Source organism: Microcaecilia unicolor, chromosome 2, assembly GCF_901765095.1.
Source record: "Microcaecilia unicolor chromosome 2, aMicUni1.1, whole genome shotgun sequence".
In the NCBI taxonomy this organism is placed as follows: domain Eukaryota; kingdom Metazoa; phylum Chordata; class Amphibia; order Gymnophiona; family Siphonopidae; genus Microcaecilia; species Microcaecilia unicolor.
In genome coordinates, this window is record NC_044032.1 from 189,195,677 (window position 1) to 189,220,518 (window position 24,842).

Genomic DNA, 24,842 nt, shown 5'->3' on the forward strand with positions numbered 1-24,842 from the left:
CAACAAACGAGGCAGCACATTGAAGGTGGCGTGCCTGCCGAGGTCCAGAACGCCGAAGGGGTGAGTAGGGAGGGGGGGAGGATCGGAAGAAAAACCGTGCTAGTGCCTGTTTCATTTCCACAAGAAACGGGCATGTTTTACTAGTTTAGTAATAACAGAAAGATTTTGGGTAACATAATAATGATAAAACATGGTAGAGTTTTAGCAAGCAATCATAGTAAGAAATATTTAAGAATTATATAGAAGATGTACATTTAGTAATAGTGAGAGAAAGAAAAAAACATGATAGTGGTTTGGCAAGCAAATATTGTAGGGGCAGTTCTGGATCTGTGTGCAGGAGTTCATATTTATTGATCATTGTTGTATGCCTTGTTGAAGAGATGGGTCTTCAGTAGACTTCGGAAGTTGGCTTGTTCATACAATCAAAACAATCATTTTATGTGCACTATCTCCATACATTATCATCAGGAGCAGCTAGTACTTTACCTCTCCTGGTTTCTTCAGGACACCAAACATCTCTACTTCAGTTGAGCAGAAGGAAACTCTTACAACAGGGGAGAAAACTTATCACCAAATGTCCAGGGATGAAGGAATTGTAACTACACTGGAATGATTATAGAACAATGCTGTGACTATTGAGGCTGCAGTTTGTGATTCCTGTATCTCTTGCTCACTGAAAGGCAGTCTGTAAAACTCAGCATGCCAGGCTTAAGCGCTTTATGGCCAGCACAGTGTTGCCCTATGTGATATCATGTGCCATACTGCACTAGTGACAAGCTATCAAAGATAAATTATTGTGATGATGATGATTGTAACTGCAGTGGAAGGAGAACCTACAATTTGGCCAGTTCAATAATAGGAGACCAAGTATTTGACATCATGGAAAAATACTAGTATGTGCAAACCCAAGATACTGGAGTTTAAAAAAAATGTGTGAAAACTGTACGTCCTCTCACCTGTAGGTCTGGTTGTGGTAGTTCTTCTTGGTTAAAGATTAATGTTTCAACCTTTGTAATCCCTCCTCCCTCCCCCCCACTCCCTTTTGTTTAAAAGAGAATTTTGCTTAAAATATCATAAAACCACAGCAAACAGATGAACTTCTATGCATGTACCTGGGTTGAGAAAACAATAATGAAGATGTATATTTTAAAAAGAAGTCCATTATACTTGTGTGTGTGTGTGTGTGTGTGTGTGTGGGGGGGGGGGGGGGGTAATTCTCTAAGTGTGACTAGTAGGAATCTATAACACTTGGATCTGGGACCCATCATTCCTCTGTCTTATACTACTACTTAACATTTCTAGAGCGCTACTAGGGTTATGCAGCGCTGTACAATTTAACAAAGAGAGACAGTCCCTGCTCAAAGAGCTTACAATCTAATAGACAAGTGAACGGTCGGTCCGATAGGGGCAGTCAAATTGGGGCAGTCTGGATTCACTGAACGGTACCCCCTTTTACTCCCTTCCTTTCTTCCCTCCCCCCCACCCCCTCCTCCTGCAATCCTAAAGTCATAAACCACACAATACAACAATGAATATGGTAATAAATTAGGCCACAACTTTGATTTATTTACGGTAACAAGTTTAAATATACCAAATCTTAAACACCACTTTTTCTGAGCTACAAATGAAACATTTAACTATCTGCTAACATTCCACCCTTTCCGCCCTGCCTTGACAGGGCCAGGGCATGGCCCTCCATGCCCAACCCAGTCCAGGTCATGTGACCCTCCTGCACTTAGCTTTACACTGTGCGCTCATCACCTGATGTGCTGAATCCCCATAGTTCAGGTGTTTCCCCCCCCCCCCCCCAGCTGCGACACCTCATCCACTCCCTAACCAAAAACTGATCCCAGCCAACCCCCTAACCACATTTCTCTCGGGGATGGTGGGTAGGTGGGCAAAGCTGCCTCCGAGAAGCAGAAAAAGGACCCTTTTCCCCCCGGAAGGTGGATCCTTTATATACATCCCCCATCAGGCCTGCCCCCCAGAGCTCCTCTCCCAATAATGGGGCAGGACCTTTGCAGGAAACCTAATTCAAAAATAAACCCTTCTTACAGGTCCTTCCCCTTCCTTGTTCCCTCCCCCCCCCCCCCACCACCATTCCCCAGTACTCAGTCCTTCCTTCCCCCTTTCCTGAGGCCTACATGCCCAAGCACAGAGGGGTTTGCCCAGCCCAAGGTTATACTCGCCCGGTGAGACGAGCTCTTGGACTTAAATTTCTATAAAACAAAATTCCTGCTTTCCATTATGGAATACTAATATAGTTGGGTATATATGAGTGCATGCAGAGCCGTACAGCTGCTGTAGATGCTCCTCCTAAATGACACTGATACATGCATAACTTATAACATACAAGGTATCCCCCGAATTCTATGTATGGTGACTAAAGTTCCATGAGCAAATCAGTGCACATAGCCGATTTGCACATGCAACTTAATTGTTTAACAAGCTAATCAGTGCCAATAATTGGCCACTAACAAATAATTATCAGCACTAATTGGCACTAAGTAGAATTTACACATACAACTTTCAAAGCGTACCCTGTAAAGTCATGTGTGTCAATTCTAATGAGTAGATCACAAAGGGGGCATGGCCATGGGAAGGGCATGGGCGGGTCATGGGTGTTCCTGAAATTTATGTGCACTGTTACAGAATATGCCCGACCCACGCCCAAATAATATGTGCACATTTGCACCAGGTTTAGTTGTCATAAATGACTGCACCTAAATTTTAGTCACAGGAACAGCCGCTGCATGTATTGTATAAACCATGCCTAACTTTAGGTGAGGTTTATAGAATAGCTCTAAGTGCAGGTTTTTGTGGCCCCCCACATTTTTTGGCGCCATATGTAGAATTCCCCCCAATGGGCCAAGTTCTGTAAATGGTGTCTAAAATCTAAACACGTCCAATTAATGTGCCTAGTGCTATTCTATATAACGTGCCTCAAGTTAGGTGAGATGTACAGAATAGTGTATAGGACCGGGGAATGCACCTACATTTAGGCACGGCCATTTACGCAACTGAAAACCTGGTGTAAATACCCATGCCTAAATGTAAGCGTGTCCCCCCCCCCCCTAATTCTATAACAACGCACACATAAATTCGAGTAATGCCCTTGACATGTTCACACTCTTCCCATGGCCACACCCCTTTTTCGGCTACATGTGTTAGAACTTTGCGCATGTAAATTCCAATTTTTGCCAATTAGTGATGATAATTGGTTTTATTGGCCAATTATTATCACTGATTGGCTCACTACTCAATTGAGTAGTGTGCGTAAATTGGCCACATGCACAATTTAATGCACGCTACTCGCTGCACCTTATATAGTATCTGGGGGTATATGCGTAACTTTGCACCCCACCCGTACCCCACCAGACCCGGTCCAAGTGTATGCCCACTTGCACATTACATGCTATCAAAGATATGTGCATAAGTACAGAATAGCACATAGGCACATACAGTATCTGGCATTTGCATGCATATGAGCTGATGTTCTAATTATGTGTGTACTTGGTAGAATTATCCCCTGGAAGTACTGTCTCAAGTCTGGGTAAATCTAGCATCACAATTTGAATTTTACTCCAATAATAAGGTCAGCTTCATTTTGTTTCAGAGCTGGTTGAGTTTTCATTTCAGTCTGAATTCATTTGGAGTGGATTGGACAGGATTTATGTGACTAGGCCCAGATTCAAACTGTCCAAAGCAGTCTAAACTAATGTGATCTTCAAATGCTTTCTGATTGCAGACCTGTAAATGTTTACATCTAAACCAGGACAAAAAGTTTTGAACCAGAAAATTGTGGAGATCAAAGGGGAAATGTGAATGGCTTAGATTTATTGGAGGTGATCTGTGTTGGTTTAGATTAGACTCATTTAGTTTATTGGCATTTATTTAACTGCCCTTTAATAACTATTTTCAAAACAAGAAAAAAGCAAAAGAAAGGACAAAACACAGGGTAACAGGAAGGGATTTAGTAAGCAGCAGTTTCCCCCTTTCACCCTCACCTGTTTCAGATTTGATGAATGATTCCTCTCTTTTCAAATAAGATCGAAATGAATCCCCTGGTTTAGGGCAGTGATACCAAAACCAGTCCAGGGTGAACCCCAGCCAGTCTGGTTTTCAGGATATCCATAATGAATATGCATTAGACTTGAATTCCAATTAGACGGTGTATGTAAATCAATTTCAAGAATATTCATTATGGATATCCTGAAAATCTGACTGGCTGTGGTTCTTCCAGGGCAGGTTTAAAACCACTGGTTTAGGAGTTTAATAAGAAAAAGCAACTATTCTCTAGCTATTGTCTGATTAGGAGGACACACAATTGTGATGGAATCTGCAGACAATCAGGATCAGTTTGGCTATCTCACAGGGGTAGTCTAATTTTATTCTTTTTGTTTGTTTGTTTGTTTCAGTAATGCTGGTATTCTTGACCCTCTTACTTTTGCCTTAGCAGTCAATATTATTTATGGAACCTCTATTCCTATGTGGATGTAAATGTAAAGGCACTTACATCACTGTCCATAAGTAAGCTAAATTCCTCATAGTATGGATTGATTAAATTAATTGTCATGCTTTTAAGTCTAATGGAAATTAGTAACCAAGCTCTCCTCCAGTGAAAAGAAGACACACCCAAACATGCCCACCATTACTTATAAGAAATACCTTTCTCTTGTTCCAGAAGTATTCTTAACGTTACCATTAACTTGTAGTCTTCCTATGGCAGAGATTCCCAAACCTGTCCTAGAGGAACCCCAGCCAGTTAGGTTTTCAGGATATCTACAATGAATATGCATGAGATAGATTTGCATACCAAGGAGGCAGTGTATGCAAACTGATCTCATGAATATTCATTGTAGATATCCTGAAAACCTGATTGGCTGGAGTTCCCCCAGGACAGGTTTGGGAATCACTGCACTACGGGTTTCATGCAAGGGAAAATTCATAACCACATGGGGGCAGTTTTGAGAAGACCATCTAGTTACATGTTTTGCATGGACATTGGTACACGTACTGGCAGCTAATTTTCCAAGGGGGGATCAATCTGGGTAGTTCCTTTATGAAAATGAGTTGCCTTCAAGTACATATGTACAAATGATTCTCATACTTTGTGCTTGCAAGTAAACACACATGAACATAATTGCAGGAAAGGCTATATTCTGGAAATAATGTTCTGACCAAAGAAAGGGGAATCCTTACTCTGACAAAATATTCTAAGCACCCAGTCACTGTCAGCAGGACTATCATAGGGCTAAAGAGTAGTCCAGGTAGTCATGAGGTATAGCCATGTGGGAATGACCAGTACCAAGCTTATATTACTCTTACATAAATACATAAGTATTGCCATACTGGGACAGACCAAAGGTCCATCAAGCCCAGCATCCTGTTTCCAACAGTGGCCAATCCAGGTCACAAATACCTGGCAAGATCCCAAAAAGTGCAAAACATTTTATGCTGCTTATCCCAGAAATAAGCAGTGGAGTTTCCCCAAGTCCATTTTAATAATGGTCTATGGACTTTTCCTTTAGGAAGTCGTCCATACCTTTTTAAAACCCCGTTAAGCTAACCACCTTTACCACATTTTCTGGCAATGTATTTTAGAGTTTAATTACACGCTGAGTGAAGAAAAGGTTTCTCCGATTTGTTTTAAATTTACTACTTTGTAGCTTCATAGCATGCCCCCTAGTCCTAGTATTTTTGGAAAGAGTAAACAGACGCTTCACGTCTACCCTTTCCACTCCACTCATTATTTTATAGACCTCTATCTTATCTCCCCTCAGCTGTCTTTTCTCCAAGCTAAAGAGCCCTAGCCGCTTTAGCCTTTTCTCATAGGGAAGTCATCCCATCCCCTTTATCATTTTCGTCGCCCTTCTCTGCACCTTTTCTAATTCCACTATATATAAAAACCATCTTTTCCATCCTCCTCTTTCCTGTACTACTTCCTCCCTAGCTGCGCTTCTAAGCAGTTACTTCTCTTGTGGCAGTGCTGGTGCCTCCTCTTCCTGCTGCAGCCCATATAGTTCAGACAGCTAATGAGTGAACCATGTAGTATTATGAAAGGGAGAGGAGTGGTGAGGTGCTCCTTTTTCTTGGCACTGCCACGTTGGCTTCCAGTGTAATTGCCTAGCTTGTCTGCCTCTAACAGTGGCCATCTGTTGGGTTCCAGTGCAAGAGTGACCAATAAGGTGACATATGTAGATATCCACCTTTGTGTTGTTTCTAGCATAGCTAACAAATCCAGACTTTTGGTTGACTTAGTTTTGCTGCCTGCTGCTTCTTTACTGTCAACCTATTGAGCCGTTGGAAAATAGTAAATCTTAGACATAGTTGGTAAAGTATGTGATGTATATTCAAGCCTTCTAAATATTTCTTAAATATTTCATAACGAGAATAAAGCCAAGATCTTGGAAAGGATCAGAAACTGTAGATTTTAGTTCCTTACAGTAGTCAAATATTCAGTTTTAGTATGGAGCCATAAATTATCCTTAATAAAGACCAATAATTCATGACTGTGTAGAGCTGATACCTGCCTTGACCAAATCCTAAACGTCTTGGTAAAATCAAAAAGTTGGATTAAACCTTTCAAAATAATACTCTCTGTCTTATAGACACTACTCTAGACTTCCTTTAAGTGACATCTCATAGTAACATATAGTAAATGATGGCAGATATAGACCTGTATGGGCCATCCAGTCTGCCCAACAAGATAAATTTATTTTACATGGTATGCGATACTTTATATGTATACCTGAGTTTAATTTGTCCTTGCCATTCTCAGGGCACAGACCGTAGAAGTCTGCCCAGCATTGTTCTTGTACCAAAAAGAAGCTAACGTCGAAGCCCCTTAAAATTGCTTCCCAGTTACCGGCATTTCCACCCAATCTCCACTAAGATTCCATAGATCCATTCCTTCTAAACAGAATTCCTTTGTGTTTATCCTATGCATGTTTGTATTCCATTACTGTTTTCATCTCCACCACCTCCTGCGAGAGGGCATTCCATGTATCTACTACCCTTTCTGTGAAAAAATACTTCCTGACATTACTCCTGAGTCTGTCCCCCCCACCCCCTTCAACCACAATTCATGTCCTCTAGTTCAACCACCTTCCCATCTCCAGAAAAGGTTTGTTTGTGGATTAATACCTTTCAAATATTTGAATGTCTGTATCATATCACCCTTGTCTCTCCTCATACGATTTGCAACGCAAATCCATTAACCATTTTTGTAGATTTTCTTTGCACTGCTTCCAGTCTTATTACATCTTCAGCAAGATACAGCCTCGAAAACTTGGGCAAAAAGCCATCCTTTCAACTGCTCTCTCTCTCCCCCCCCAACTCCTTGATAGATAACTGGCTTGAAAGCTATTACCTTTATATTCACTGGGTTCAATAGGCTGCTCACATCCGATGTTACTTCTTTGACAGTATAGTTGTGGCGTCTTTTGGAGAGATGACAGACCCAGAGCTCTCAATTCATGTGATCACCTCATCACATTAGATAACTGCTTCCACCTGCAATATTACTTCTTTGGTATGCTCTTCTCCAACCACGCTTAAACCACAACCATCCAGTGTATTGGGAAGTGAAAGAGGACACTGATTCAGCTCCATTGTTGAATGGGACAGGAGAATTCCTGCAAGATAGGCTCAAGGCCACTGAGACATCAATGCTAACATTCTGGAAGTCTACTCATTGCTCCAAAACAACCATCAAAGTAACAGACTGGCCTTAAAGGAGAAACAAAAGTATTCTTTGGTCTCTTAGCTAGAGTTGAAGATTCCCAGGGCAAACTTTCATTTTACTCTCTTTCTTCTTCATAAAGAGAAGAAAGGGAAGAGAGATTAACTTGGGTCCAGGAGCTTAAACGAGATAATTCCCTCAGGCAGCTCGTAGCAGCCATCTTGGCAGAAAGCCTCTTTTCCACTCAGCTAAAAGTATGCATATATTGGAATTTGCATATACTTTTAGCTAGAGAGAGAAGGGCAACTTTCAGCTAAACTAATTTACCTGGCTGAATGGCTTTGAAATCTGCCCTCATAATGTCCTTCTGCTGGAAATGAATCCACTTTTAGGAATGACCTCTACCTCATGTCTTATTTTCCAGTCAGCCAGGCTTCCAGTGCACAAAGAGGAACACTATTGTCTCCTAATGACTCCCCTGAGAACATATCCTTTCTCTTTCAATCTCAAACTGACCACTCCTGCTATTGACTTCTTCCCACAGTCATTTCCTTCATGGAAAATTTCTTAAAAGATAAATTTGGCACAGGCAACAATGCTGTGCATAAAAAAACCCTTAGCACTGACAATAGAGAACCCGACAGGAAAGTAAATTCTATAGACTGGATAAGAAAAGCATACACAACTTGCACCATCACACAGATATGATGTGAAAAGTTGAGCCTTGTTTAGAACATTCTTGCTTTGCTTTTTTTTTTTAATTATGTGGAGATGGGAATATGCTATTCTACTCTCATACTGGGTATGAAAGGATATGAATTGATTGTGTTACATGTTGCACATGCAGCGTGTGTATTTTGTGGTGTATATTTTCTATGTGTATAAACCAGAGGTATGGGGCAAGTTGTGGTTATTTGTATTTACATGTATTTTTTGTAGAAATACACAAGGTACAGGTGTGGAGATGTATATTGAAACAGCAGGCTGAGCATTATGGATGGACATCCAGTTGCAGTAATATGGGAAATGTCAATAACATAAACCATGCCATTGCATGTCATTATCAAATGAAAACGAGCAGAGAAAGCACACAAATTCATGTTCAATCATTTGCTGACAATAGTGTGTACTTTTTCAAGATGGTGTACACTATTTGCAAAGAGGGCAGCTATTAAGCATGCGCAAACTATTGAGCGCGTGTGAACCACTGCACATACCCCCAGATGATATATATAGTGAAGAAAGTTGCTTGTGCAAATTTGGCAGTGTGGCCATTTTGCTTGTGCAACTTAATTGTTTAACAAACAAATTGGCGCCAATAATGAGCAATTATCTTCACTAATTAGAATTTACGTGCACAACTTTCTAAGCATAGTATGTAAAGTGGTGCATGCAAATACTAATGCACGGATCTCAGAATGGGGCGTGGCCATAGGAGGAGCATGGGTGGGTCATGGGCATTCCTAGAAACTACACGCTCTATTATAGAATACGCCTGATTTCTACCAGGTTATGGCCCCTGTTTACAATGCTGCGCTAGTGGCTACCGGTGCGGTAATGTCAACATAGCCCATTCATTGCCACATGGCTCTGTAAACGGGGATATAGTTACTGTAAATGGTTGTGCCTAAATTTAGTTGTAGGTCCAGGTGCAAGTAATAGAATAGCACTAAGTGTATTTTTTTCTGCACATTCACTCTTTACACACACCCCCTAAATTCTATATATAGTGCCTAGCTTTATGCACTATTGTATTGGCACGGAAAAGTGTTATAATGGAAGCAAGGCACCAAAATGGCTCAAAAATGGCAGATCTGCACGGAACTACACTTATGTGCCCAGTTACAGAATAGTGCCGAAGTGTTTCTGCATGGATCTGAATATAATCTCAAGTATAACCTTTATGACAAAAGAAATATAAATTATACAACCACAATTATCAAAAGACCCAAGATCCAAGAAATATAAAGGAAATAATATATAATTCAAATTGAGGTGCTTTCTCACTGTTACTATTTCTAGCCAACCTCAGTGGGTTGTAGGACACATACCTGGATCCTCGCCTCTTCTCTGGACACTAAAAATTCAACCAGTTGCTTTGGTTAAAAAAACATATATGACTTATTATCCAAAAATATAACACAAGAACAAGGAAATCTCAAAATAATCTTCAGATCCAATGCCTGAGCTCTATGCCAAAATGCCAGAAACTTACCAAGTTCCTTCTTAGGAATGATGGCCAGCAGGGATAAGGGGATGGCTGAAAAAGACGGGGCTGAGAAGGCACCCACAATCTGACCCAATTCAATTTCTACTCCAAGCTTGGATGAGACAATAGTGAATGGTGAGCCACCTGAGTGCAACCCGAGCCACAAAAGGGAATCGCAAAACCATTAGAAATCCAGAAAATAAAATGCCAGTGGAAACTCTATATGGATACATCTGCAGCCACGCAAATTGGAGAAGGGACCATCTCAAACATCTCATTGCTTTCTGGATTGAGGAGCGGTGGTAGGCAACCTTTTAGGACATTTGAGTTGGCACATATGCTGAAACAATTAGCGAATGAGCAACCTGACTTGTTATACCTCCAACAGAAGTCAGACCCGAGGGGGGCTCAGGCAGCTGCTGGGACACGAAAGGAACAACCAGAGCCCATAGACAAAGGACCTGCCGCTTTTGTAAGTGACAAAGAAGCAGAAGATTTATGCATATAGATTAACCATAAATTAATGACTTGAATCCCCCAAGACATGTAGAAGTTCTCCTCCATCTTGTCTCTAAAGTCCTCATAATTTAGCCAGCACCATATGCATCAAAGATTGTGTTGGCATATCTGAGCAAGAGTCCATACTACATTGGACACGTGTGTTATGACTCCATTTCTGCCCGTCTCTCCAACAGAAGGGCAAGCTGACATGAGATTCACATTCTATATAATTCTTATTATTTATCCTGAAAATGATAATGGACCAGAAACTTTGAATGATAAGGTGGATGTTATTGTGGATGATTAATGTCGAGATTATTGTTTTTCCCAGAGTTCCAGGTATGACTCCTAAAGTTTTCCTCAGAAATATTTCCTTAATTATTATTTCGAAAGGAGTGAAGCCTGTGAAAACTGGGATTGCTTTAATCAGTGGGATATGAGGTAGAGACTTAAGTATATGTATTGTTAAATAATTTCTGTTTTTTAAAAGAGAGAGAATGTAATCAGATGTATTATTTCTAACTAAAATCTGGACAATAAGTATGTTCTCAATGAAATGAATTGACTTTACACCGTATTTGGTCTTGAAGAAGCCAACCAGATGATCAATGTGGCATAATGAATTAGATGAGCAATATCTGGGGATAATCAGGTTAATACCATGTTTTCTTTTTACTGTTTACTGTTTAATTGATCTCCTTGTCTTATCTCACTCTCCCTATTTTTCTTCACTTTATGGTCTAAGAAAGAGAAAGATTGTATATAATCCATATATCTAGTTGGGATTGTTTTCTTCTTATCTTGTATTAATGTGCAGTCATCTCTGTATTACTGTTTGCAAGTGACCCTTGTAAAATGAAAAATTATAAATAAATGATTTAAAAAATTCTTATTATTTACCTTCTCAGTGACTCTTAACCTGTTCATAGCCTGTTTAAAGAGGCCTAGCTTTGCTCATAATTCTCAGTTACTGTTGTAAAGTTATTTTATGGTTCATGACCTGCATGTCCCCATATAAACAGGATCCTTGCTGCTGCCCAAAGCCACTAGAACTCACCAACACCAACTCCAGGCCTTCGGAATTCACAACAGGGAACTGGACCTGTGAAGAAAGACAAGAAGCAGGAGCAGCGACCCTGACCAGACCTGGACCCCACGCCTGACCTCCTTACCCCTCCCAGGCAGCACAAAACCCCATAACCCAGCAAAGGGAAGTCCCAAGTTCCCCAATCCCAACCCAAACCAGGCCTAGGTGGTCCCCAACATGCAGGAGGAGGGCCTGCTGGCCGAGGCCCCCAGCCCTCGCACCACGAGGGAGGAGGAGGGAAATCTCAGGTTGCAGAAGTACCTAACCTCTCCAAGGCCTGTCCCTCGAAATGCTCCTCCACTAAACCCAAAGTTTCCTGAGCCCTTTGCAGGTCTACACCCAGAGGTTTAAAGGCACTCTCCCCCATGGGGAAGAGGCCAGGCCCAACTGTCACTGACATAGCCAGACCCGGCTTGGCAGCTTCAGCAGAGCCTGCTTGTTTTGAAGAATGCGGGGGAACAGATATATTGCCAGCCGAAGGACTCACTCGGTCTGGGAATTCGGTAAAGGAATCCCCTGCCAATAGGGTGATCATGTGATCAGCTGAGTGGCTTTCTTCTGCCATTGTCAGTATCCAACATAAGAGGACACCTCCCAGGAGCAGGAAGAATCATGCTCCCGGAGGCTGCACCCCTTTTAAAACTTCCCATGTGACCCGCCTAGCTGCTTGTGGGACGCCATCTGATTGAGTGAGTCTTCCTGCCGAGCAGCAGCTTTAAAATTTAGCCCGACCAGCAGGCCCAAGTGTGCGCATGCTGCTCCCCTCCAATTGGGTTCTTTTTCCCAAAGCTACTCCCCTTTGCTGGCCTGGGCAAGCAAGGCCGTGGACGAAGTTAGCCATGGTAGCTCAGGCCAACATTGGGTGAAGCTTTCTCCCCTGTTAAGGGTAAATTCATGCTAGCACTGACTCATTAAGTCATGTCTATCCATATATTGTGTAATTTTGTTTTTCAGAAGAGCTTCTACCAGCTTGCCTGGCACCAATGTCAGGCTCACTGGTCTATCATTTTCTAGATCCCCCATAAAGCCCTTTTTAAAAATTGGCAGCATGGTGGCCACTGGCCATCAGTTAGAGAAAGACACAAATATGTTGCAATTTAATGTCCGAGTTCTTTCCAAAACTTAGGGTGTATACAATCCAGTCCAGGTGATTTCCTAAACCTTTAGTTTTTCAATTTGCTTTATTACATTTTCCAGGGTCAATATGATTTGCTGCAGTTCCTCTGAAATGCCACCATCAAAGCCATATTTCCAGTGTGGATGTCTCTCCAACAGCCCTCTCAGTAAAGACCAAATCAAAGAATTAATTTATTTTTTCTGCGATATCCTTATCCTTCCTGAACACCACTTTTACCTCTTGGTCATCTAAAGGTTAAATGGACTGCTTCACAGGCTTCCTGCTCTAAAATACTTGGAAAATATAATGCTATACGTTTTGGAAAGATTTTTTTTTGTTTCAAACTCTCTTGTGGCCTGCCTTATTAATGCTTTACAGCTGAGCTAACTTGTCAGTGCCTGTGTTCTTTTCTATTTTCTTCATTTGGATCCAGCTTCCATCTTTTGAAAGTCACCCTTTTAGCTATGATAGCCTTTTTCACCTCACACTTTAACCTAGCCAGTTGTCGTTTGGCCTTTGTTTGACTGTTTCTAATACATGAAATAAATAGTCTGGAATTCCAAGAGGTATTTTTAAATAGTGCCACTTATTTTGTAGGCGGTAGGGACTTACAAGCTAAACCTGTATGTGCGACAATGGGGATTTGGTAAAGGACTAGGGGGCAAGCAATGAAGCTACAAAGTAATAAATTTAAATAAAATCAGAGAAAATATTTCTTCATTCAACATGTAATTAAATTCAGGAATTCGCTGCCAGAGAATGTAGTAAAAGCAGTTAGCTTAGCGGGGTTTAAAAAAAGGTTTGGCTAGCTTCCTAAAAGAAAAGTCCATAAGTCATTATTAAGGTGGACTTGGGGAAAATCCACTGCTTTTTTCTAGGATAAGCGGCATAAAATGTATTGCATTGTTTTGGGATCTTGCCAGGTACTTGTAACCTGGATTGGCCACTGTTGGAAACAGGATGCTGGGCTTGATGGTTCTTTGGCCTGTCCCAGTACGGCAACACTTACGTTCTTATGCTCTAATGCCCATGCGCTAACTGATTCATTTTCATTTAATTTGATTTGGGCATTTATAGTCTGCTTAACTGTTAAGTTCTAGGTGGAGTACAGTTAACTTATACAACATTGTTTGCTTACATAGAATAGATATACAGATATAAACAATGACTAGTTACATAATCGGATCAAATACAAATTGGCGAACAAGTACAAATTTGGGGAACTAGAGAAAAGTACATGAAAGGTTATGCATGTAAGACTAGAGTGTTTAGAGGCAAACACTCCCACTCTCCACCGCCAGACCTGCCCCCCAGCGCTAAAAAATGTATTTTATTTTTTAGCGCATGGGTAGTGTGCACACATCCAAAAATTACTGCAGGACGCCTCAGTGCACTCTGCAGTAAGCCATTTTTGCTGCGATAAGCACACATTAGTGTTTACCGAAGCTCAGATGAAGTGCCCCTGTCTTAGAGACCCTTTTACTAAGGCTCATAGGCACCTACGTGCGTACAACACACGTCAAATGAGAACTACCGCCCGGCAAAATATTTTTTATTTTCTGGCGTGCGGCGCTAACCAGGCAGTAATCGGCAGTGTGCACGTGCTGACGATTACTGCCCGGTTAACGCATGAGACCTTACCGCTAAGTCAATGGGTGGCAGAAAGGTCTCAGACCCAAAATGGACACGTGACAATTTTTATTTTGCCGCATGTCCATTTTCGGCTTAAAAAAAGGGTTTTTTTTTTTGCATGTGCACTGAAAAACAGACCTTCACGTGTCTAAATCATGCACCTACACTAGCGCAGGCCATTTTTTGGTGCACCTTAGTAAAAGGACCCCTTAGTGACTTTGGCTGATATGTGAGTTATTATTATTTGCAGTATTTTCCTAGAGTTTTGTTCTAGCTTTGTATTTTTTCATTGTTATCCGCATTGAACCAATTTGGTTGGGGAATAGCGGAATATAAGAATTTATGTAACGTTATGTTATTTTTTCGTAGTCTCTGCTTTAAAAATTAAACGCTATAGTGGTAGTTTCCATGGTATCTGTTTCCACTGATTATGACGAATTTGATTACATTATAGTTACTATTGTCAAGTGGGCCCACCCGCACTACACCTTGCACCTTGTCCTGTGTTCCAATGAGGACTAGGTCTAAAGTAATTTCCCCTGCTGTCTGCTCCAGTCCAGGACCAGCTCCTTCATGAAGCAATTTTATGGCATTTCAAAATTTTACCTCCCTAACATGTCCTGAAACTTTTAGTAAATCTAAGGGTAAGGGACAAAAATGCTTGGCCACACATCAGTTACAGTGCTGCCTCATTTATACATCCTTTGAATCACTTATGCAGCGCAACTTCATAGGACAGAAGGGGAAAAAAGATAGTATCAAGACACATAGGAGCAATTCTACAAAGCAGGTGCTAATATTTACACACTTAAGATTTAGTTTTATCTCTGGTTTACATTTGTCTCTTGGCAGTTTGTCTATAATTATGGAGTTCCATTTCTTTTGCTAATTTTATTGTGCATAGCCTCCTCCACTGGATAATATCAAAATTCATCAGCACTTTAACAGTACTATCCTCCACCCCCAGCTGTTATATTAGTCCCAAGAAAAATATCCAAAACCAGTGGTCCAGTTTAGTTCAAGATCCTAAACCTAATCTTCTTGAACATAAATAGTAAGTACTTTGTTCCTTAAAGACACTGTCCAACTACCTATCATTTCCCCATGGACTTTCCAGGTTAGAGCTTCCCAGACCATTAATTCTCTCCTATTTCCAAATTGTGGGTTCGTTCTTTATTCTTCATTCCACTCCCCCCCCCCCCTTCTGCTTTCACTGCTTTCTGGCCCTTCTCTTAAGGGTCTCTAGAATATTAAGTCCTCCCTTCTAATTAGCTCTTCATCTACCTGTGAGCGTATCTCATTCCTCTCCCAATTAGGATAATTGGCTTTGCACCTCCCAGCCTTCTCTAAACGGTTCATTCTTCCCTGGGATGCAGGCTTCCCTGCCTCCACCCTTCAAGGGCATACCTCCTATTTATCCTTCAGCTTGGGCTAGAACATTCCTAGCTCACCCTCCCATTTTCTGCACTCGGTGTTTCCTGCTCTAACACCAGGCTTTATGGGAGTTGTAGTCTCTCCTTTTCTTAAAGGGACGCACCTTTTCTGTCAGCTTTATTTAAAGAAACAAACAGGGTTCTATAGTTCTCCCCTACTATACTTTGCTGTCAGCAAGTAGGGTCCTGTAGCTCTCATCTATGGCTCTTTGGTGACAGGATAGACCATGTACTTGTCACAGAGTACACATATATATGTATATGCTGGAAATGCACCTAAATGCTTTCTGTAATCACACACATATCGCCGATAGCATGTCATTTGCAGGTGGGCATACACAAGGGCAGTGTCTAGTGGGAGCAGTGTTGGGGCACAAAGTTAAGCGTAACTTATCATACTATAAGTTACGTGTGTATCTTTGGAACCTAGGTGCATACAGTTATGCCTAAGCACCTGTGTTACAGAAGAATTTTATAATGAAATGTAGGCACCTTCTTTCCTTTATAGAATATGTGCCAATCAATCACCCTCTGGGTGCACAGTTGTAGAATTATCCCCATAAGGTCAATTTTCAATTCAATCTGGTCCCCTAAAAATGGAGTTAGGCCACTTGATCAATTCCTTTGAAAGCCAACTGGTGTTGGATGCCTAGTTTAAGCCACTGAAATTCTAGGGTTAGGTCAAAGGATAAAGTTAGGCAGTTTCTGGCCAGGAAATTCAAACACTGCAATAGTGGAGGAGTGTCCTAATGACTAGAGCACCAGTCTGACAACCAGGGAAGCCCAGCCCAAATTCCACTGGCTTGAAATGCACTGAAAGCAGCTAACATAGCTGGGATTAAAAAAAGAAAAAAAAAAGATTTCGGCATATTCCTGAAGAAAAGGAATTAGGTAGACTGTTTATTCGTGGGTGTTAGCAACAAGGAATGCATTGACTCTTTAGCATCCTACGGGGACTTGTGTCTTGGAAACACCAGGGTTGGAAACAGGATGCTGGGCTCTGTGGACCCTTGATTTGAGTTTTCTTATGTTCTTATCATGCTGAAATACTCTTTGTGCATGTGAGCTTTCTGCACCCAAATAGTAACACAGTAACATATACATAATAGCAGGTAAAGTCCAAAATGCCCCATCAACCCATTTACCAATGGGGTGTTTAGGCTTGAAAACACTCTGTGTAGTCTGTTCAGGATTATAAAAGCAATGCTGCATTGTCAGAATGACTTTTTGAAGAGGAATAAGGGGCCTCATGCCTGTTTTAAGAAGGCAGATAATGCACTGTAGTCCACAGAGAGAGGCCTGCTTCTTTAGTCTCCTAAGGAGCTATATTCCAAACAAAGGATATCTTGCTGAACAGATAATCACATCCTCCTTGCTGAACACAGGGCCGATTTTAGACATGGTGGGACCCAGGGCAAAGGCGGAGGCTCTTGATCCCTGATCCCTCCTCCTCACGATCTTCCCACTTGCATTGCTACTATGCAGTCTGGGAATCTCTTCCCCTTCTCCTTACCACAGTCTTTCTCCCTCCCTCCCTTCCCCTCACCTTGCGATCTTCTTTAAAATTTTTATTTCCCTTCTCAGAGGGGCCCTGTCGCAGCAGCCATCCTCACCTGCTGCCTCCAGCTGTCCTGAAGCTTTCTCTCACTGCCGTGATCCACCCATGGGGAAATTGCATGGGGGGGGGGGGGGCAGATCGCAGCAGAGAGGGAAAGCTTTGGGGCAGCCGCAGGCAGCTTATGAGAATGGCTGCCATACCAGGGCCCCTCTGAAAAGGGAAATACATTTTTTAAGAAGATCGGGAAGGGAGAAGGAGATGGTGGTGGGGAGAAAGGAAGTTTAATTGACAGGAGACAGCAGGAGCATGCTTGGTCCATTATCTGGCCTGAAGCCAGTAGGCAGAGCTTGCCACCATATTGAGTCACCCAAAACAATAGCAAATGTTTTTTTTAGAAATAAGGACTGCTTTGAGATCACAGAGACCGCAGGATCCCGGCCCAGGGCAGCTGCCCTGTTTGCCCCCTCTCCCCAACGCTGGTCCTGGCTGAAAAGACACACACAGTCTCAATTTTATTGTCTTCAGTTTGATTGTGGTTGTGCTGTACTAGTTCTAATCATTTCTGTACCACTATTAGACATCCACTGTGCTGTGCTCTCTTAACTCAAAGGAAATTCTTCAGAGCCTGCTATGCCTGAGCAGCAGCTAATATAATATCAGGCCAAGCTATTGTGTATGGAAAAGTGTTGTGTTTCAGGAACACTTTCTATATTTTTCCCTTTGACATGAGGACCTTCGTGTAAAATACTTTTCTCTCCTTCTCTTTTTCTCGTAAGGATGAAGAAAAAAATCTTGAATAGGTAACATGATGGTTTCCTACAAAAGATTTTATTGCTATGGTTGAAAGGATGAGTTTTTATAACTAATGAGAGACAACCACAGATGCTCATCACAGAAAACTCTTGAAGTGAATCGTGAGAATTGACCCTGCATTTTTATTTTGTTTATGCCACATAAAAATAGCATTTTGTTACAGATGTTAAATGAACTCCTTATGTAGCTGTTTCCGGCTATTTGGTTGCAGTGCAGCTGACATTGATGACCGAGCAGGGGTCCTTTTATCAAACTGCAGTAAAAAGGGCCCTCTGGTAGTGGCAGGGATCGTTTTTGCCGCGTACCAGGGCCCTTTTTACTGCAGCGGGTAAAAAGCCCCTAAAAAGATAAGGCCATGCAGTAAGATTATTCTTACTGTGTGGCCATGCTGGGGGGAGCACTTACCCCCACTGGTTGAGGTGGCGGTAAGGGCTCCCACAGTAACCCGGTGGTAACCATGCTGCCCGATTACCACCGGGTTAGCACTGCACTAGAAATTACAGAATTATTTTCCATATCACTGGAAATGGCATGTGCTCAAGGCGGAAGTACCGCCAGCAGCCGCATTGGGCTGAGGTAGTTCCAGGTTGCTGCATTTCAAGCATGTTGCTGTACGGCAACAACCCTTTTAGTAAAAGGGCCCCTAAATGTAGTACATTAATGGTAAATACAACTGAGCAGACACTGCCTGCTACATTTCTGCAGTCCAGCTCCATAAAAGTGGTTAAACTGTACAAGCAAGCAAAATATGTAGGAGATATTTACTCAAAGTTTTTTTTTTTTACAGTTTCTTAGTAGAAATTTGAGACTACCGAAATGAATGATTTTAGTAACTATATATATCAAAGCAGTTTACAATAAAATAAGATTAAGTGAAATAGAAAGGAAATGGGAAGACATATACAATAAGTTTCATAGAGTAATACATAACTATTAATAAACAGAAATATTAGTAGTTAAGTTAATAACATAAAAGAATGACAAAACAAGACAAGGACAAAAGCAACGCTGGTGGTTGCATGGCCCAAAAAGTTTAAATGCATTTGGAAACACCTAACTAAAACCGTTCACAATTTTTAAAAGGAGCGCTAGAAATGAATAGTCAAGGGCAATTAATTTCCAAAGGGTGGATGCCATCATGCTAAAGCAAGAATTTCTATTAAAATCCAGATAAAGTTGAAGCCTGGAAGAAACAGTCATAAGATTTTGATGAGAAGAATGAAGGATTTGAGTTGGAGTGTATGGTAGTAGAATGTTAAAAATTAAAGAGGGCAAACCAGAGTAATATACCCGATGGGTGAGAGTAAGTATTTTAATAGAGATCTGGTAAGAGATTTAGAGCAAGCATTTGTTAACCAACAGAGGAGTAACATGGTCATACTTTTTTAGCCTTTATAAAGCAACTTTACGGAATTTTTTTGAACTACAGTAACTGTAACCTCCTAATACATTTAACTGTTGAACCCTGAAAAACAGAGTTACAGTAGTCCAGTCATGAAAGCACCAGAGAACGAAGCAGTAGTATGATCTAAAAGGGAGCAGATAGTCCTTAACTGTTTCAATATAAAGAAAGACTTTTTCATAAGACCAGAAATGTGTTGGTTTTATACGTATCTAATGCTATACCTAGAATCTTTACGAGTATGAATTAGCAGCTGTGCAAAGCCAAGGGAACAGTATATTGCATTGCACTTGGAAGGGTTAAGTTTAAGATCATTTATAGATAACCAGTGAGCAATTTCCACTAACTGGGGCGACAAAAGGGATGACAAAGCAGTGACAGTGGAGTCAACAGCAGTAAACATCTGGATATCATCAGCGTAAATGTAAAACATAAGTCCTAAAGGTTGAGGGCCTCTTTTACCAAACTGCAATAGCAATTCCGGGTAAGGTAATGCTGACAAAGCCTATGTAAATGAGTTATATCAGCATTGCCGTGTGGGAATCACTAGCATAGTTTGGTAAAAGAGGCCCTGGGTTAATAATGTTAAGGGGGCCAAAAATATATTAAAGAGAATGGGTCTTAAAACTGAACCCTGAGGTACACCACAGGGCAAAACATGTTTAATGGAATTAGACTGGGACCAAAGCACTCTGAAAGAATGATGTTCCAAATATGAGCGAAACCAAGTTAATAATGATCCTGAAATGTGAAGGTCTGCAAGTCACTGAAGAAGAAGGAAATGGTCCACCAAATCAAATGCTGCAGAAAGATCCAAGGAAATAAGCAAAACATTCTTACCACTATCTACATTAGTCAGGATAAAATCAGCAAGACCAATGAGAACATGCTCAGTGTTATGACCAGGATAAAAACCAGTCTGTTGTGGGTGTACAACATTAATTTTATCCAAATAGTCTAAAAGTTGAATGGCAACACGTTTCTCTAATTTTAGAGAGAGAAGGTAAATTTGATATTGGTTTATGGTTAGAGGAAACACTCTGATTAGATTCAGGGTCCTTATCTAATCTACGGTAGATAAGTGCATGTTTCCATGAAGTAGTGAACATTCCATTTCTAAAACTGATGACAAATGATGTATGCACAATTGGAAGTAGGGATGTTATTTCCTTAAGAGTAAGCTGGGAATAGGGTCACGAGGAGATGCTGAAGTATGGATTGTTTCCTCAACTAATAACGGGGATGGAATGTAAAGCAACTGAGACAGAAAGAGGACTTAAGGGTGCTGAAGGGTTACTAGAGGGGAGAGAACTAGAAAGAGAAGATCAAAGAAGAGAGACCATATCAACAAAAGCTTGGCCCAATTCATCGCTTGTTAAGCGAGAGAAGTCAAAACAAGCAGAGGGATTACTAAGCATTTTAACAAGTCTATAAAGTCTGGAGAAATTAGTATCCTTTTGAAATAGTGCAAAATAATTTTCATGTTTGGCTTTATTTATAGCAAGCCTATACTGCTTTGCCAATTCTTTAAAGTACACATGGAGGGGCATTTAAAAAAATATATATCTAAGAGAAAAAAAAACCCCACAGCCATCTCAAAGTCGTAATCAAACAGGAAAAATGTCTAGATTTCCTGTTTGATTATGGTTGTGAGATGGATTTTTTTGCACAGAAAACGTCCAAAATGCCATTTTCAAAATGAAACTTCCAACTTCTGAAAGACAAAAAAAACAGGGACTAGAATGTCTGTCTGGCATCATTTTCAAAATTATGTCCACAGAGATACCCTCTGCAAAACAGATGAATAGTTGTCAGGCTTCTTCCCTGGAAGCACTGGGTTTGTGAGCCCTTGGGCCACTACCTTTGGAGTGGCAGTAGCAGGCAAGGTCACCTTCAAAGCAGAGACGAGGCAAGGCTGACTGGAACCCCAGACTGGAGTTCTGCAGTGGAATACACAGGACTGGAACGCACCAGACGGGTGCGCACTGGACTGGAACCCACTGGAGGGGAGCCTACTGGACTGGAACACATGGGACTGGAACCCGCTGGACAGGAACACACTGGACCTAGGCTTCACCTATGCTTAGCCACCGTTTCCCGAGGGTTGAGCCCTCAGGTTCGGGCAACCGGCAGGGCTTACAGGAAAACCGGAACTGGAACTAGCAAGCAGGAACCACAGGAATCAGGATACAGAAGTGCCCCCAGGCACCTAGGCGAAAGCAAGGCAGACAGGCAGGGAATGTCCGGGTTCCGGCAATAGTCAGGGTCAGGCAGCAAATGTCGGGGCTCAGGCAGAGAGTAGTCAGATTCAGGCAATGGTCAGGTCAAGTAGCAAGACTATGGCTGGAGCTCCAGTAGCAAGGAGTACTGGCAGCAGACAGGACTAGGGCTGAAGCTCCAGAAGCAAAGGAAAACACACACGGGAAAACCAGAAAGCTAAACAAGAAAACTAGTAAAGCTGTACACAAGCTAACAAGAAAGCTATGCCCAAGCTAACTAGTCACAAGCTAGAAACTCACCCTAAGCAAAACACAGAAGAACTAGTAAAGCTGTACACAAGCTAACAAGCAAAGCTATGCCCAAGCTAACTAGTCACACGCTAGGAACTCACACAACACAACACACAGGAGAACTAGTAAAGATGTACACAAGCCAACAAGAAAAGCTATGCCCAAGCTACTAGTAACAAGCTAGAAACTCACACTGAACTGGACAAGGTAGCAGTGCACAGAGCACGCTAACATATCAGGGAACTTAGACGATGCAAAGGCAAAGGCTGCAGTCTCTAAGTGATTAATAAAGGCCTTCAACACCTGAGGAGCAGCTGCAGCCATCAGTAAGCAACTACTGAGGCTGTTCAGGCACAAACAAGAGAGCCAAGTCCAGCAGCCTGGAAGAACCGGACCGGACTGGGCTAAAGTCTGGAATGGGTAGGAACAGCAAGACAAACTATGGCAGCCACTGGCTCTGGCCACCAGCGGGTGAGAGGAGCACAAACCAAGGAGCAGGCAGAGCGCACACAGAACATAGAGAGACTTAGAATACCTAGGTGCAGCACAGAGGAGCAAACAGAGCCAGGCTGGAGACAGAGGTAGAGCTAACTCAGGCAGCACCCCCAGGTGCAGTAGAGTGGAGTAAATAGAGCCATGCTGGAAGCAGCCAGCACACAGAAGGAAAACTACTCCAGAAAGGATAGGCAGAAGCCAGCTTAGAAGCTGACCCCCAGAAATAAGGTAAGTCTGAGGGTGGTCACGGCCACAGACGTGACAGTAGCTTAGTGCAGTGGTTCCTAAACCTGATGCTGGAGGCACCCAAGTCAATCAGGTTTTCAGGATACCCACAATGAATATTCATGAGATAGATAAGCATGCAGTGGAAGCAGTGCATGTAAATCTCTCTCATGAATATTCATTGTGGGTGTCCTGAAAACCTGACTGGTTGGAGTGCCTCCAGGACCAGGTTTGGGAACCACTGGCTTAGTGGTTAATACAGGAGACTATAAACCAAAGGACACAGGTTCAAACCCACTATAACTTTTTTTTTTGGTAAATATGATCACTCCAGGACCTGAAAAATGTACCTAAATGTACACCACTTTAGGCTTAAAGTGTCTTATATATTTAGGTACAGTAGGTATTTTCTGTTTCTGGAAGGCTCAGAATGATATTAAAAAAAAAGTTGAAGTGGAATTTGAACCTGGGTCCCTTGATTCATAGAAGGAGGTTTAATTGACAGGAGACAGCGGGAGCATGCTTGAGCCATTATCTGGCCTGAAGCCAGTAGGCAGAGTTTGCCACCATATTGAGTCACCCAACACAATAGCAAATGTTTTTTTTTAGAAATAAGGACTGCCTATGTGTGGCTTGGCGTGGACCAATACTTTGGTTTGATTTGAGTGTATCAAGATGGCAGCTACAGCTTCAGCCTGGTCACATGACATTGTCTCCTGTCAATTAAACCTCCTTGGGTTTACACTGCTACTGCACTAAGTCCTCTGACCTGCTTACTGCTTTGTTCAGAATATCCATAATACCTGCAGTTGACATAGAGCCTGGTTTACTTTCCAGTTTTACTTTCAGGGGAAAGTGAAGGGGACAGCAACAACTAGGAGATTAAGGAGGGGTCATGCCTTAATCCCTCCAGTGGTCAGCTGCTCAATTAGAACAACGGTTTGTAACTTGGACGTGACTGAAACAAGTCTAGTTAAAAACATCCTTCTTTATAGACATGGACATTTCTTCCCAATCGAAAATTCCTGTTGGATGTGCTACTTTTGGACCCTCTCTATTCCTGCCCAAAACACGCCCACTACACACCCCCTTGCTATTTGAACGAACGAACTGCAATATGAAACGTCCAAATTCTGACCTTCCAAAATCAGGATTTAGATGTTATTTTTTTAGCAGATGGGCTTTTCAAAGGCACACATTCATCTGCTTTGAAAATGATCACCTTTAAATACAATAGAATGAGACTTGCACCATATATATTCACAACGATGCAACTAAGTTTGCAATATGTTTATGTTTCATGATATTTGTTAAAATCACTTTTTTAAAAAACACAAATCAAAGTGCTGTACCATAAAAAATTCAAATAAGGAAAAGGAACTCCTTAAAAATATAGAAATGTAAACATTCACTCAGGAGACTATCAACTATCCCAAACAGCAACCGCAGTGGTCCTCAACCCTTTTCCAGGCCAAATGGGCCAAATGGCTCCTATAGATGAAATAACAGTAAAGGCCATCATAAAATAAAAGGAACTTATTCTGGTTGATTCCCAGTGTGCCTGTTTAGAATTAGGTAATACAAGTTTATGATCATTCATTGAGCAGAGACAGAGTAGACATGTAGGCAATTGTAACCTAGCATGGTAGTGTGATAAACCAGTGTATAGGGCATTATGGGTCAATGTGAAAATTTTAAATTGGATCCTATAATCTACTGGAAGTCCAGTATAATTTACCAAAAAAGGGAAAGACCCGGTCCTTCCAGTTGCTTGACACAAGACCCATGCTACGGTGTTCTGTAGAGATTGAATCCTTTTGAAATCTGTTTTAGGGATAACTGGATAGATTGCATTACAGTCTGGAACCTATAAATGCATGAAAGAGAGTATGTAACACCTGAAAATCAAGAAGGCCACATACAGATCTAATTTTACTAAGAGCTAGAAAACCTGAACTTAGGACTGAAGAAATTTGAGGAGAGAAACTCAATTTTGAATTGAGAGTGACTCCTAGGTATTTAAATTGATCAACAGGTTGTCTAATAGCCCAAATAAAATAGGAATAATTGAGGGGAAATAGCATAGCCAAAATCCAGCAAACTGTAGTGTGGGAGTGGGGTGGGGAGGGGTTTAAAGACCATACGGTGCTCCTGTAGCCATTTTGCCACTTCATCC